Source organism: Oratosquilla oratoria, chromosome 4 (assembly GCF_046742065.1).
Source record: "Oratosquilla oratoria isolate Oo_2021 chromosome 4, ASM4674206v1, whole genome shotgun sequence".
In the NCBI taxonomy this organism is placed as follows: Eukaryota; Metazoa; Arthropoda; class Malacostraca; order Stomatopoda; family Squillidae; genus Oratosquilla; species Oratosquilla oratoria.
The window spans coordinates 52,279,213-52,295,274 of record NC_134780.1 but is presented as its reverse complement, the minus strand read 5'-3'; the positions used below and the strand labels follow the sequence as shown (position 1 = coordinate 52,295,274).

The following is a 16,062-nucleotide window of genomic DNA, read 5'->3' as shown; positions in this document are numbered from 1 at the left end:
GTGCTTGTAGAGCGACGTTTTGTGCAGGTGCGGGCAAGGCCGCCACCACCGCTCACCGATCACATGCTGTTGCCACAACGTCGGGTGTTTTTTCAACCTTTTCCCGCCCTCCCCGAAAACTTATCATCTCAGACGTCTTGCACGACTCGCTCGCTTTCTGCACGGTGGATTAGTGTTCTAAATGGACGGATTCGAAAGCCAGATGCAATGTCGCACTTTTTTTATCCAAACAGTTCGGAGAAAGTTTACCCACCCCCTCCCTTCCGAATCAGTCAACCACAGCAGCGTCGGTCTTACCAGCATTCGTTACGTTTGATGGGGCGCAAGCGTTCGTTCGCAGGTACAAGTCCTGTTTACTACCTTACCACTCATCGACCCTGAAATCTTGTGATATCTGTAATCACGTCAAAAACACCAAACTCAATATCAGTGCAGATATGATTTACTAACACGAAGTCCACCGACACATTCTCTTCCTCAGAATCGCCGATCGCCTGCAGTTACCGGCGAGGAAGGGCGGCCCTTAGTTTCACCTGCAGTTGGGGCTCACGCCCCGGCGACCTTCTGACCCCTAAACCACGCGCAGCAGTGGCGGCAGGTCTTCGAGGCGTGCCAACGGAGAGGGCGCCACCGGGGGGCGGGTGAAAGTTACGGAAAATGAAAAAGTAGCCGTGCCCAGTCTCCTCTTCCAGGTTGCGTGCGTGTGCGTACACGTGCGCGTGTCAAGGATTTGCTCCCTACGTATGCGTGCAGTTTGTTTATCATCTAAGTCGTCTCAATCTCTGCTATGATGATTGATGGACGCCAGGCGAGTTTATTCACGGGATCCTCTTGCCGAAGTTATTAACAAGGATTCTTAACACTGTCGCAACCGTTCGTTTGGTACTTTATTAAATACAATTCATTTACTATGCGGGTCCGAACTAATTTCACTGCCATATCTGCGGGAACTACTCAACCTCACTGCCTCGTGCACACAAGACGGATTCTGAAGAAGCAAAGACACCTGGAGTGAAAGTCGAGAAAATTCAGACCCCGCGACATAAAACGCGGGCTACCGATGAACCACAAAAACACGCTGAAAAGAGAGAGAGAGAGAGAGAGAGAGACCAAGGCCACGCATCTTAACCCTTTCCCCCCACTATACTAAATCAGCCACGAATCGTGGTTGCGTGACTACAGAATAAAGAATTCCAGTTACTGTTAACAATAACTTGGCCATAGCCTATGCCTCGACTGAGATCCTCCTGTCGCCAAACTATCTTATTCAGTCAGCTACCTTTCACTTAATCACTGTTAAAAAGACAAATGTGTCTGCTCACCCAGTATTCATATTTCCTGACAATATAGGGTGATTCCAGCATACCACCCTACCAACTCTTTTCAATTCACTTCAAACCTCTTTTGGATTTGATGTTTTCAAACTGTGGAGGTAATTCACATATATGCAGGCTCGTAACCTGAAGAGAATACCGGCCAAAGTAAAGAGTGTGTGTGTGGTGGTGGGGGTCAGGTGCATAACTTAGCACGGGTGATCCCACGCGTATACGATAAAACTCCAAACCATCATAAATCGACGCCTCGACCACGGCTTCTATTCGACTTCACATACGCAGAGCAGCCCACCCAACGTAACCTGCCAATCGACGACAATGATACTTCACACAAACACAACAGATAACAGTCCAAAGATACTTCCATGAACCCAGTCACACTTGACAGCATCACTTATAATCATCGTTATCGTTTACTTCGTGTTTCCCCAATAAAACACTGACAGTATACGTGTTTGCCATAGTGTAGCATAATCACCACGCGAGTGTTTTCTGATGCACAGGTTCAACGTGGCATGAAGCATGACTGCACAAACAACCACATGTTATCACTTTCTGGACTGATCCTGAGGCTGGTGAAGCATCTCACACAACGTCAACTAGTTCTAGCTTGTATCAACATTCCTGGACCAACCTTACTACGATCAGGCGGATTTACGCTATGTGCACATCTGCAGATGGCGCTTTACAGTTAAGCCTTGAATATGATAATCAAATACATCCTAAAGCAGTGATAAAGCATTAAGGTTCAATGCGGAGTTTGAACGAATGACGTGTCTTACGTCCACGTCATGCATCATAGAAATGTCAATTCCGTGTGAAGGCTGCCAAAACATGACGTAGACAGAATACCATAAGAACATAGGAATGGAGGAGACTTCAAGAGACCATATGGCCTACACTAGGCAGTTCCATACCCATTACCACTTTCTATTCCAATCCATATTAATCTAATCTTCATTTAAAACAATAAATTATTTCAGCGCTCAATGCTATAAATACTAAATCTATTCCATTCACCACTGCTGGTAAACCAGTTATAGCCTATTTCTTCTTAAACCATTATTCGCCTCACTAATATTCCACAACGTGTTAAGACACTTTCCACAGGCAAATACCCTCATTCCAAATAATCTAATACAACACAGCCCATGACACGTGCTTCTAGGCTTTGATATACTGTACGTACATCCCCTTCCCATTCAATAACCTATCATCACAAATCGTATCGGAATTGGTCTTCCCTTTAGTGTAACAGTAACATGTATGCATTAGTGTCAACCGCGATATATATATACGTTTATCCTGTCATAAATAATTAGAAGAACAGTCCTCTGGGCGCATTTGGCTTCTCGCGCGTAATTCCAATACTTGTTCCTTCCACACGTCCATCACAGGTCTTAATTGATACTGGTTTAGTCCAGTTATCAACGTACATGACACACTCCTCTCTCAGATATAAACACGAAATTTATCAATTGAAGCTTGTAAATGTGAGGCAAACACTGTGGTGGGGGATGTTAACAGATAGATATCCTAACACGTTTGCCTGTTATCTATAGGTCAGTGGTTATATTTTTCAGTGTCCGTACCTTGATATCTCAGTAAAATGTCTCGTAGCCCCTATGCAATACAAATGCAATGCAAACGTATGAAAAGTATTAGTCATACAAGCGTCATTTTGCTTTATCATCGTAAACATACAGTACCACGTTCAAGGCTTCATACCCTTTCGGGATACAGGTAGGTTAAGAACCACTGCTACAGGTTATCATTGTACCTGTCGAGAAACAAGTGCCATGTCAACGACCTCAAGGTTACTGAACAAAGTCCAACATGTTCCATGAATAGGCTTTGTCCAGTCTACAAACAGGAAAGGGTATTATCCACATTCCATTCATCCACAGTAGCAACAGGAATTAAATGAATAACAAGATAAATAAAACGGAAAATGTTGTGCGTCCTTTATGCAAGAGATTTTTTTTCATTGACATATTATGGACATCAGCATCGTTATGCCAGACACTTCCGTATCACTAATACTGACTTCTGAGAGAAGTTTGTGAAAAAAATTAGACAACCCTTCTCACAATAACTCTCCCACCTTCAAACGCCAGGATGCTCTGTTGACAAAGCCTTCCGGTCGGTTGGGATCAATGCAAAGGAAACATCGTTCCTCGCATTCTACCAGAGGCATTTCTGTCCATGTCATTCACAACCTCTTAAGGATTCACTGTAAGCTGAACATTCGATTCAAATAACAACATAATGTCTTGGGCTCACCAGTATCTCTATCGATTCTGTGTAAATCTCTTGGGATACACCAACAATAACCCCACGGGCTATGCCAAGATTCGACAATAATAATCCCGAACACATCCCATATCACACACCAAGCTAATGGCACAAAACGCCTCTGCACAAACTCAGTCTTAACCTGGAGCTTTTAAGCGCAGATAGTAGCCAATACGCAGAGAAAGGAACTCCCATTCCACTCGAAAACAGAACCGCACTAATAACCATGATTGATAACAATGATCAGAGCTCGTGATAACTGACATCGCCATTGCCTCTTAGCCCGAGCGAGGGGCATTACGAAGACTAGACTGACTGTATTACCAAGAGATTCGTGGCAATGGTCTATAATCACTGACCATCTAGCACCCTCACCAGGAAATTTCACGACACAAACAAGACCCTGGATTATTTTTCCCAACAACTATATGCACACATGAAAATTATTTTTATCTTTCTCGTCAGCAATTTTTGACACTCGATGAGTCAGCCGTGGCGATGTTGGCTTACTACTGATAACACCACATTGTCGTTGTAATTCGCAGACTTGCTTAAGTTTCGATGCTGAATGAGACAATGAACTAGCTGCCTACATTCACATCAACTACAGGCACTGTATATTGTAACTGTTGGTTGGGCTTTCTGAAGTTCCATAAAATCTCCCTGAACATTGTTCTGCCAGATGACCACTACATTATTTTTGTAAAGCCACTATCATACACAAAGTATGAAGATTAGTATTTCGTGGAAATCATCACCAAAGAAAATATTATCCCCATGCGACTTAAGAATAAGCCACAACCACTACTCCCACTACTTGCCAATAATTTTGTTTTCAGGGAACGCTATCCACATGCCATTACACTTCGAACGTGAAAATGTGTGTGTGTGTGTGTGTGTGTGTGTGTGTGTGTGTGTGTGTGTGTGTGTGTGTGTGTGTGTGTGTGTGTGTGTGTGTAGCTTATTTCTTTTGTTGCGTTTGTTGACCTCTATCATCCTTTGCTATTAATACCACGGCCGCGGGGCATCTTAAAGCCTTGATACAACTGTCGATATCATTTCATCGCAACTCAATCTACCAAAAACCATAATGGAATAGACGACACAAACAAAAAGGGCTTCAATCACAAATTCACATTCCACCATCCAACCGTGCTCTCAACCACTACAAAATAAACTTTATTCATGTCAAGGGCTGCATCTGGTATTCAATTCCCAGCGCGCGGATTCCCATGACTTAAGGCGTTCTTGACAACAAACACGAAGGATTAAGCAAGCATTTTACTCGTGTCCGCATGCTGGGGAAAATGCAACCACCCCACAAAGACAAACTCCCAGAACACAAGTACAAAGTAGAGTACCAGACGGATGGTCAGAGGCAACACGTAATTAGCCCCCCACCCCCCTCCCGAACCCTGCACCCACCGACTACAAGAAGCGGCCTTGCGAGTGTGAACGAGCGAGGCCAAACTACAAGGCCACGCCCCGGGTCTAGTCACACGGCCAGTCCCTTGGCCTCCCCCTTCGCCACATACCACTATATTAGGCCTATACGAAGCATCCAACTACTCCATCAATGTCATCAAAACCAGCGCGGGATGAATTCAGGCGAGCGTTCAAGAAGAAAACCCCGCACGGATACCAAATCCCGCCACTCACCAATGCGCGCACAAGACCTTCCTGTCATTGGATCACCCCCGCCACCCCCCGAAGCCAGTGAACTTCATCTAAAATTCTCTCAACTCTCTCGCACACATGGCGATGGCGAGGGTGAGTGGTGCAGGGACGTTGCGTTCTCAGCAACAACTTGGGCAGACAAGACTTCCAGATTATCTTCTTCTGGAGTTAATTCCTCGGAATGACGTCAACGAATTACACTGTGCTTTCGCAGCTGCATCTCAGTGAAAGACTAAGAACGAATACGGAAGAAAACGACCTAGTCAGTCACATTTTCCAACGCAAGGTTAACCAAATAACTTCTTACGTGGTATACGAAAGGCCAGAGGGTGAAAGGGTGAAGGTACGTGTGGTACAGCGGAAACTAAACTATCTTCAAGCGAGGTGTCAGTCGACAAAGACAACCCGAAGGTCTGTCCCGCCACCCTACCCTCCCGGAGCGTCCACAGGAAGTAGGGGAGGCATCGTGACGGGGGAGGAAACGAAAGGGCGCCATCTATTAATACATCAGGTCTTCCTTCCATGGTAGAACCTATCCTCTGAAAAGGACTTGCGTCCAGGAAAGTTTGCCTAGTTCGTCTTCATCCTAGGAACACAAACACACGATGTGCTTTGACACATCCGCCCCTTCTTTGATTGACTCGAAGAAAAAATCCACATCTTTTCGAGTTACCCCCATCAACCTCAGATCCTGAACCCCCTTGTTTCATTGCACCGTTCTGCATATCTTCCTATCTAGCAAGCTGCAGATAATCTTTCAACTCTCACCTTCACGGACTATGCCGTCTCTCAATGCTCAGCCGATGTCACCAGAGCAAGCTTGAGACCAACCAGCCAATGCGGCGCACGAAACCTTAAACAATCGTCATTTCACATGCCAACGAACACGACAAAAAGACCACCTATGATGTATTTACAAACGAAGAAAAAACGCGTTTGGTCTTTCCATACTTTCGTGAATAAAAAATATCCGTTAAAGCTCTCACTGACGGGTACAGTATTACACCGTCTGCTTTAAGACCCATTCTAAGATCGCTGAAGTTACATCACAACACCTCCACCCCCGCACTGCATGCCAAGGCAGAGCAGCCAACGTCAAGACGAGCGCCAAATCCTTTAATTCCTAAAATAGCCAACTCTTTGTAGCCCATGGCAATCGAAGCCCGCGTTACCATCTCTTCACATTCCACAATAAAATCGCCGAGGAACTGTGGTTTCACCGACACATACCACGCTCCACGTACCAGTCACCCCATCCAACTCCCCTTTCGATACCCCCGAAGTTCCTTAAATTTGTAGACTACTGTATGGCAATACCGAAACACACCATCGTAACAAGGCGATTCGAGGAAAATTGTCACCCCCACCCCACCCCTACCAATCCACCATTCAAATCCTTCTCGCATTTCCTTGCAAGGTCAGGGAGTTTTCCAACTAGCTATAGATTCAACACACACTCTGAGAGAGTTATGAAAAGTTCAAAAACAAAACTCGACACAACTTCGCTAGGCCGGAAACGACGAGGGCTCTGACGAAACACGTGAGTTTTGCCTCAATTTCCTGTCAGCGTCAATTGTGACCCAACTTTATGGCAACACTCCTCCACCCACTGATGCCGAGAGTCCAGTTCTTTTTTCATTATGTGTAAAATATGGAAAAACTCCATAATTTTCCCAATTTCGAACAAATCACAGAATGTCTTCTTGAACAGACAACGCCTACCAAATAAAAATGCCACGGTTACGTTGTAAAAATAACCAAAGGAATAAATTTCATCATTCAACGCCGTGACAGCGACTCGGTGCTATGAGCGGGTGAGTAACAGCGTACGTGTGCGTTCGTTCGTGCGTACATGACCGTGCGTGCGTTTGTTGGTGTCCGTGTCCAAGGGAGTGTGTATGTGCATCCCATTGTTAGACAGCTTCTGCCGGTCACAAAATATTATTCCTTTTTTTTAACAATCACCATGAACACTATAATTCTTTCAACATGAGAATCACATCACAAATTGGAATTCACACTCTTGGTACTTTCTTAATATAGCACAGTTCAGGTTATATGCACATTTACTTATTCACATGCATTCCAAAACACTATTTCCTACGGTTGATAAAAATCTTTCTCACCGGACACGATTCACAAGCCACTGCACAAGCACAATTCATGGGTACACTTGGTCGTCGATATTCAATGTGAAAACTAGCTTAAGCCATACGTTTAATCTCATGCTGAGAAAACGCGTCCGAATTTACTCACTCTATTTTTCTTCCAGTTGCACTTTCTTTACTTCCCGTAGCCAAAGACGTAAAGCTGGTAATATCACAGTTTGCACATGGGGCACTTTCCACTCCAAGAGTAGAAAAAACCTGGTTTCAAATATATTTTTTCCTTCTCTTTTATTTATCCCTGACCACTACACACAACACGTTTAGGCGCGGACCAGGTACGCCCTCTCTCAGCTACACTTTGCGACTAAACAACCTTCCGTCCCGTCTGTCGGCTGGAGCAGTGGCGATGGCGGTGGTGGAGGAGGAGGAGGAGGATGAAGGGGAGGGAGACGGTGAGGAGGAGAACGAGGAGAGGGCATAGATGGATGGATGATTTGGTTGGTTGTGTGAGGTTGGTGTATTAATAATAAGACAGATTGGAAGCTTCAAGAATAACTGGGCTTGATGAAATTGGTACGCCTGGGGGACACTGTGTTTTGTTTAACGTGGTTTGAAGGGTGCTCAAAGATACATGCTGACAGACCCGGAGACTAGCAGAAAGCGACAAAGACGAAGCACAGAAATTCGTTTTAGGAAGGGTCTAGGGAGGTAGTTGTGGCGAGGGCGGAAAATACACGAAGAAAGCGTGGTTCTGTTATGCAGTCAATCAATTGTTCGCCGCTTAAACCGTTAAGCACTGGTAACTTGCCGAGAGCTTTTTATTATTACCAAGATTTATTATGTGTTGCCTTGGTCTTATGATTAGCCTGAAGACGCCGCCACTAACTACTGAAATGGTGCATGTGATAGATAGTGGTGTAATTATACAACCCTACGTTTAAAAAGCTGGACAGTGATTTGCGCTAATTATAAGGTCCTGGTCTGCAGCTTGATATCGATGTATACAAAGAACAACAAAATATGTTACCACACCGAGTTGTTTTACGTAACTTGTATCGTTTGTTGTTCTGATAATTCCTGCATGTTTTCCATGACCTAACACTGCAGCCATACTACAATTCTGTATCCATCTCTCGTCATTACAGGAGAAGGATGAGATGGTAGGGAGGAAGGAGAAGAGGGGGAGGTGGCTATAGAGGTGAGCGAAACCAAATGGAACTATTCAAATGCGCTGGACACGCGTCAAAATGTTTCGACAGCATAAGATGACCCCGTACATCGCTTAATACCGAGGGTCATAATCACACATAGACACGCATGTATGCACACACGCACATAAGCATGTATACGCACGTACACCAATAGGGACAAGGAAAGCAAAGACGATATACGCTCTCACCTATCCAAATGTTACACACTGTTCTGCACTAGATAATTATTGTAAACAAGGGTACGCATTTGTCACGTAAGTTTAGATGAGAACACACATACAAACGCACTCGCGCGATATCACACTTAAAAATCACTTCATGACACCAGCAGAAGCTTGCACGTACAATCTGACACCGACACAGACACACAAACACAGACTATCCAACAAACGTATCCTACACATTGCCTCCCCACGCTCACCAACAAACGCACACACAGCTACACAAACACACGCACGCACTCACAGCCGACCCGTCAAACACGAACAGACGAACACACAGCAGCGGCAGTTTCTCCCAAGTGGAATAAAGACTAGGCTCTGCGTGAGCACTGAACTGTGTGTAGTCAAGTACCATCAAATTTCGAGGTATCTGGTAGTACCAGTGTTACTTAGCGTGTTGATTTTTCGCATTGGGTTAAGCATTACGTCAAGTGCTATCAATACTTAGTTCACCAAAATGTACTGATGACACAGCAATGTAAAATATTTGACAAGTCACAAATGAAAGCCATGTTGACATCACGATAACGTTAATATTTCAACAAAACTCTTATCTAGTCCATAACGACCAAAATTGAGCAAACTAGGCAGTTGTGAATACAGCGCACTTGGTAAAAGACATAAATCATTAAATTCATCTTAAGTATGCAACGCTGTCCGCAAAGACATCTCACGTAACAATCCGAGTCGATTTTGTGTGAAGAAGATGACAATTCATGGAAGACATGAAACGATTATATAAAAAAGCAATCCAAAAGACGCTGGCCAACCTTCCACCAGACGTCCAGGGAACCAAGTGTCACATACATTTTGCAACATTCTATTTTCTTTTTCTACGTTCCCATGTCCACAACTGCATTTCTTCAGGAACGCTTTCCTTGGCCTTGGGTTCTGCTTGTCAAGAATGTATGGAGATGCTTTATTTCAAAAGTAACATTCACGCGAACGAAAATAAATTTCAAGTAAAATTAGGCATTCGTCATCGTCGTTGGCGAAGAGATTGTAACCTCATGCACGGCAACGTCAGCTAATGCCATCTCTCCCTCCCCACCTCCTCTTTTCGTCGTACATTCAGTACCGCTTTTTAGCTCAAAATGTCCTCTTGACTTGAAGCATACATCTATAATTCTATTCTAAGGCCTTGCTCCCCATCACCACCCTACACTCGCCTACACTTTTTAACCATTAATTTCTAGTCTATCCTTTCACCCACCCAACCCTCTCCACTCACCAACTCTTCTACTCATTCGTCTTCTTCACCCTTACCAGAAACCACACCCCAACTTCCACCTCCGGAATTCCCTTCTCTGCCACTTCCCCCTCCCCTATCGAAGATACTTTTTTTAATATCCTTGACTTCAGAGACGCTTGCAATGGAGAGATCATACAATCCTCTCTATCATGAAAGTGCCGGTACGCGACATTCATGATGCCCTTCCAAATGATGTTGACTGTAATGTATGCAACTGACTTGAATTAATTGTGCGGCGGTTTTGTGAAGGAGAATAATGTTTCCACATGTTTCACTGACTGGAAACCCGCCGCTCCACAATGGTTGGCAGCTGTCCTTGGGCTCCCTTAGATCTTAGAGGAAATGGATTGTCTCTATTAAAGAGGGACTGCTTCTACGCCAGTGGCTTGTAGTAGGAGATGGACAGTCACCAGTTGTCTGCTCTCGTGAAAAGTTTGAGGACATTCAGTCTAACTTCACCGAGGTCCTGGGTCTGGTCCGAAGACCTTCAAATGTAGATAATGATAGGTTTTGAAGAAGGTACAAAGAAATCATTCTCTGACATTAGTTTTACAAGTATCCATCGTAGGTTGGTGAAGGAGAATGCGCTATTACAACCCACGATTAATCTATTGTTAAAACTTTAGAATGTTCAAATATCTTACCACAACTAACACCGTTCTTTTAAGTGCACGTGTTCCAAATTTGAATCCCACCGTATTAAATAATATCCAACATCAGATGAGACCATAGAATTTAAAGACGTCCACAAATGGTTAATGTGACAGCAGTTCATACATGCGTGGAATAGTGGCAATGATATAGTACCCAGGATTCGTGGCGTGTTAAGACTTCGGAGAGGTAAAGTGTGGTGGTGGCGCGGTGGTGGTGTTGGTAAGCGACTTTGAATCTAACGTTCCACCTGCAGGGGAGAAAACTGGACATAGCCCGACCCCGTTATAACGTCCATCCACCCCGCTAGGACAACCCAACCCCGCTAAGCGCCCTGAACCCGATAGTACAGAATAGTGTATAAAAATAAATGGATAAAGATGTATGTATACAAAAATGGGTGTGGGGATCTTTATGTAGAAGAAACTGTAAACCACTGTGAAGTGATTAACAAAAGGTTCTACCGGGTATAAAATATATGTACATATATATATCAAGAAAAAGGATGTGTTAAATAAAAAACTAAATACAGTTTCACAACAAATTGCATTTAGACACTACAACAGGAAAAATATATTTTTTGCAAGAAAAAAAAATTATCTGGGGTTTGAACGACTGTCAAAGGAAATGGACCATCTAGCCAAAGATGAAAAAATACGAGGCAGGAAAAATGTTCAAGCAAACAGAACAACATATATGAATTATGAACCGTCCATCTACACAATATCTTACATTCAGGTCCTGTGAGGTAGGAGTTTGGCAGGTTGGTGGGACGGAAAGCAAAAATGTTCGCATTCTAAACACATTTGAATGCAGAGAAGCGTAGTGTGTTACCAAACCAATGAACAAGGCGCGTCTGCAACTCTATACGTGCATAACAATGCATTACACTTACGCTTGAGAATGTGTGCACACAGACGCACACACGCACACGCACGCACACACAAACGATGACTAGGATGTTGAACATCTGCTCTTTCCTACTGGGATTAGTGGTTCTAGTCCACCTGTTTAGAATTGGCAATGCATTTACACAGTTTCCGGTGTAGTTCAGTGCGGTTGAGCATATACCCAATGAGAAGGAGATTTACGCTCAGAACAGCTTTATTATTTAAGAATTTAGAGCATAATATAGTTTCAGATGAACTAGGGTAACAAAAAGGGAGTGGATTACCAAAATGTAATTTCAATTAGGCTGAGTTGGATATGCATGCGCGCATATACAATATTTATTTTAATTTGGAAATTTACTGGAGAACAAAACATATATCCACTGAAGTAAAACCTTTAGCAATATGTACACGAAGAATGAAATAGGATTTGAAAATGCAATTAAATTAAATCTGAACACTGCAAACCAACTCTAGTTAAAACGAGTTAAAATTTCTCAACCTTCACAACTAGATTTATCCAGCATTGGCAGTTATCGTTCAGCTAATGACAATCTGCGGTTCGAATACAAAGTCCCATTTCATTCCCGACACTCACAGAGAGCGGGAAGACACTAGGAGACGGAGCATCACAAAGGATTCCTGTCAAATTACTGGGTAAACGAACAGACTCGTATGCGTGTGTGTGTGTGTGTGCGTATGCGTGTGTATGTGCGCGAGAACACACGCATAGTTACCGGCGCCCAGCATCCGCCTATTCTCTCCGGGTGGGGTGACCGTTGTAGTCTCGCCTGCTCAGAACTGGTGTAAAAACGTCGACAAATTAAGCATATCCTGCACTCCACGCTTCCGCCCTACACATGGATGGATGACCATATATGCACGATGTATAATACACACCCAAAAATCGAGGTTTTAAATTGAACCATGAGATATTATCAGAGACCACTGTGAATTAAACTCATGCAGCATTCAATAAATATATATGGTGGCTGTTAAGTGTAAGGGGAGTGGGTGGGGAAACTTTGTTGTTGGTATTTGTCCCTATGAATACCACGTAACTTTTCTCTGCAGAGATATCACATTGACAGCTCAAATTTAAACAGATATGTAGAAAGATAAAGAAAAATGATCCTATGAGACTGTATCACTTAAACTAGCGGAACACACACACACACAACTAACTGTGGTTTCTTAACGAACACATAAAGGATACGGGAGCTGGGTAATGGCGACAGCAGCGTTGATACGTGGACAAGCTTCACAGGTGGAAAAATGAAATAACCTCACATTTACAAGACTTAATGTGGCGACACACTAAGCATTCCTCACTAGCATGCTACTTGCTTTTGCTATTTCGTTTGGGTAGAAACGACTTCGGTTACGATGTTCTAGACTTCCGTAAGAACATCTCAACAATGTTGTGTCTAATATTCGTATTCTATGTTTAACTTCTCTCAGGTCGTCATTCAGCTTCTCACCCTATGAATCTTGGAAATTTGAAAAACAAAAAAAATCGTTACCGAAGTAGCTTTTACTCAAACGAAGTAGCCAAAGCTGGTAGCATGCTAGTGAGGAATGCTTAGTGTGCCGCCAACTTTACTGTCTCACACAATGGATTAGCGCTACCAAATTATAACGTCTCCAGCAGGGTCCTTGCCCTCACACATACTGTATATATATATATATATATATATATATATATATATATATATATATATATACTGTATATATATATATATATATATATATATATATATATATATATATATATATATATATATATATATATATATATATATATATATATATATATACACACACACACACATACATAATGCAATCGTTTACCTGCATGGACTTTTTTTCTACCATCATGGTACTTGTTTTTCTGTTAGACCCAGGACATCTTAACAGTGCTGGATGGAGCAATGTCGGAGGCGGACTCTGACGTGAACAGGTATTGATTGGTCGTGACCCCAGGGATCTAGAACGTGTTCGTACGTTTAATTTAGGCTCATTTCAGCCCTTTCGTACGCAGGGATCCCCATAGCTGGATAGAACCGTCTGGCGTTGGACCGGCAACGGTCCTCCCACTGATCTCTCTGGGAATATTCCGGCTGAGAGTAGGAGGCGATCAGCTGTCAACTCTCCTTTTGTAAGTTGGAAGAAACATAGGCGATGATGATAAAGAGAGATCTTGGGTCAAGTCTGAGAACCGAGTATCAGCCCCTCAAGGGTGCACCTCCTGATGGACGTGTGGAAATTGAGTGGGTTTGGAGATAGGCGGCAGGGAATGACTGATATCCTCGTAGGTGACATATATCAATGGAACAATTTGATCATAGAGCAGTGCAGTTTAACTTTATGTAATGTTATTAGAGGACTTCAAAAGTAAAATTTTGTTATTTGATGGGATAACAACAAGAAGTAGGAGTGATGAAATAACAACTAATTCTTATTGTTGATTTTTCATTGCTGGTTTCCAGTGAGCATCAATTACTGGCCCTGTTTATTTGTCTGTTACATGATCTTCACACCATCGTTATCCTTCTTTCATTGTTAATAACATATGCCAACTATATAGGCAAATTAGTGAAGATAATATCTGCAAAGTTTAACTTAAGGGAGTGTAACTGTTATCGTACGTAATCTTATCAGACGTTGATGATACATTGGTTTATGTATTTGCAGATTGTTTGGACGAAGTGTCAAAATTGTCGTAATATTTCGTTCCTTCCACATATTATGTCACAATGATTTATCATGTCGACAAGAGACCTTTTGGCCCAAAACGAGGTCAAATGCAAAAATAGATAAACAGGGAAATTAACAAATAAACGAATAAAATAAATAAACACGCAACTTGGGAAACGAGGCAAGAAAATAACAGATATGACGTCATATCGCTTCGGTATTTATCAAACGGATTCTTAAAACTTCAAGTTACACTACAGGCTATGGCACTTTATTCTAATAATTTATTATAAAGTTAGATAAATTGTTTCTACCTCTTTCTAGATTAAATGTGAATGTTAACCACCGTACGACATGTGTCGGCGGGAATTAGAAAATATCTCAATTAATCAACATTTACACAACTTTCTATCTGGCTAATACCACATGTTTTTATTCAGTTACGAGTCTATGAATGAAATGGAAATTATGTCAACGTCCACAACGATTAAATTATCCTAATCATCACTGACATGTGCCATCATTTTCCACTACGACAAGATGTGGGATTTGTGAAACCTGGTAATACACTTGATGTTCAATTAAGGCAACACGGATTTCTCGATTATTAATATCAGTGTCTGATAGCCAAATGATTGTTACAACTGTTCTCTCTCACCAGCTAGTTTCATGGGCGGCAAGGAAATGTTGGTAATGATGTAACGAGTTTCATGATGATGATGATGATGATGACGATTATGATGGTGGTGGTGATGACGATATCAGTAATATAGATTATAATAATAATTATCATTATGCAATACTACTACTATTACTATCTATCTATACACTAGGCGCCTTCCCCCCTTATAGTAAAGGTAGCCAAGTACTACTAGTCCCATCCATTCCACTCCCCTCCACCACCCTCTCCCCCTTCCGATCTTAGCTCCTCGTGGACGACGGGTCATCCCTGCATCCCGCACACTGCCCTGGGTCAGAAGTTATGTAGCAAGGCACAGTACATCATCAACAGGAAGGCCTCTTCACTTAATCAGCGACCTCCGTCCCCGTCCCCTCATACAGAAAAAAAAAGTAAATAAAGAGAGAGAAGACGGGGAGAAATCCCTTCGGGCTGCGTCAAAATATCATTCACATATACTCCTAACCCCCGCCGCTCCTTTGCATAACAGTATCATCTATACAGTCACTCTCCACCCATCACTATCTCCTGTCTTCTCCCTTCCTAGCTCAACAGACATTCACCTCCTGCTCAACGCCCCCTTCACTCCATCGATCCATCTCATCCTCGGTCGTCCACTCAAGTTCACTTCCTTCACATTTACCTTCCGCACCTCTTTTACTAATCTTCCATCGCTCGTTCTTTCCCTGTGTCCAAACCATCCCAATACTCTTTCATAAACCCTATCTACCACCTTTTCCACCCCGTTCTCCTCCTCACTTTGTTTCTCACCCTATCCAACCTAGTAATCCCTACCATACTTCTCAGACATTTAATCTCAAACATATTTGAAAATTCTCCTCTATGCTTCTCTTCAATTCCAAGTCTCTGCCCCATACAATGCCGTCAGCACAATCACCCCTTCATACAATCTCCTCTTTGCATCCATTCCCAAATGCCTATTTCGCATTACACTTTTAATCACTCAAGGCTTTTACTTCTCTCAATCTACAATTTACCTCCACCTCCTCTTCTCCTTTTCCTCCCACACGTGATCCCAAATACCTA

General features: G+C 42.8%; 1 protein-coding gene across 3 annotated transcripts in view; it reads right to left on the bottom strand.

The window, feature by feature from the left end:
- The window catches only part of CtBP (C-terminal binding protein), a 51,822-nt gene extending 42,991 nt beyond the window's left edge, over positions 1 to 8,831 (bottom strand). For 2 of the 3 annotated variants that reach the window (XR_012966312.1, XM_076184165.1), the window contains exon 1: positions 7,563 to 7,791. The gene's annotated coding sequence lies outside the window, so the exon portion shown is untranslated. Of the gene's footprint in view, positions 1 to 7,562; positions 7,792 to 8,813 lie in introns of those variants that run through there. The other variant, XR_012966313.1, reaches the window with a different exon arrangement.
- Between the last annotated feature and the right edge of the window lie 7,231 nt (positions 8,832 to 16,062).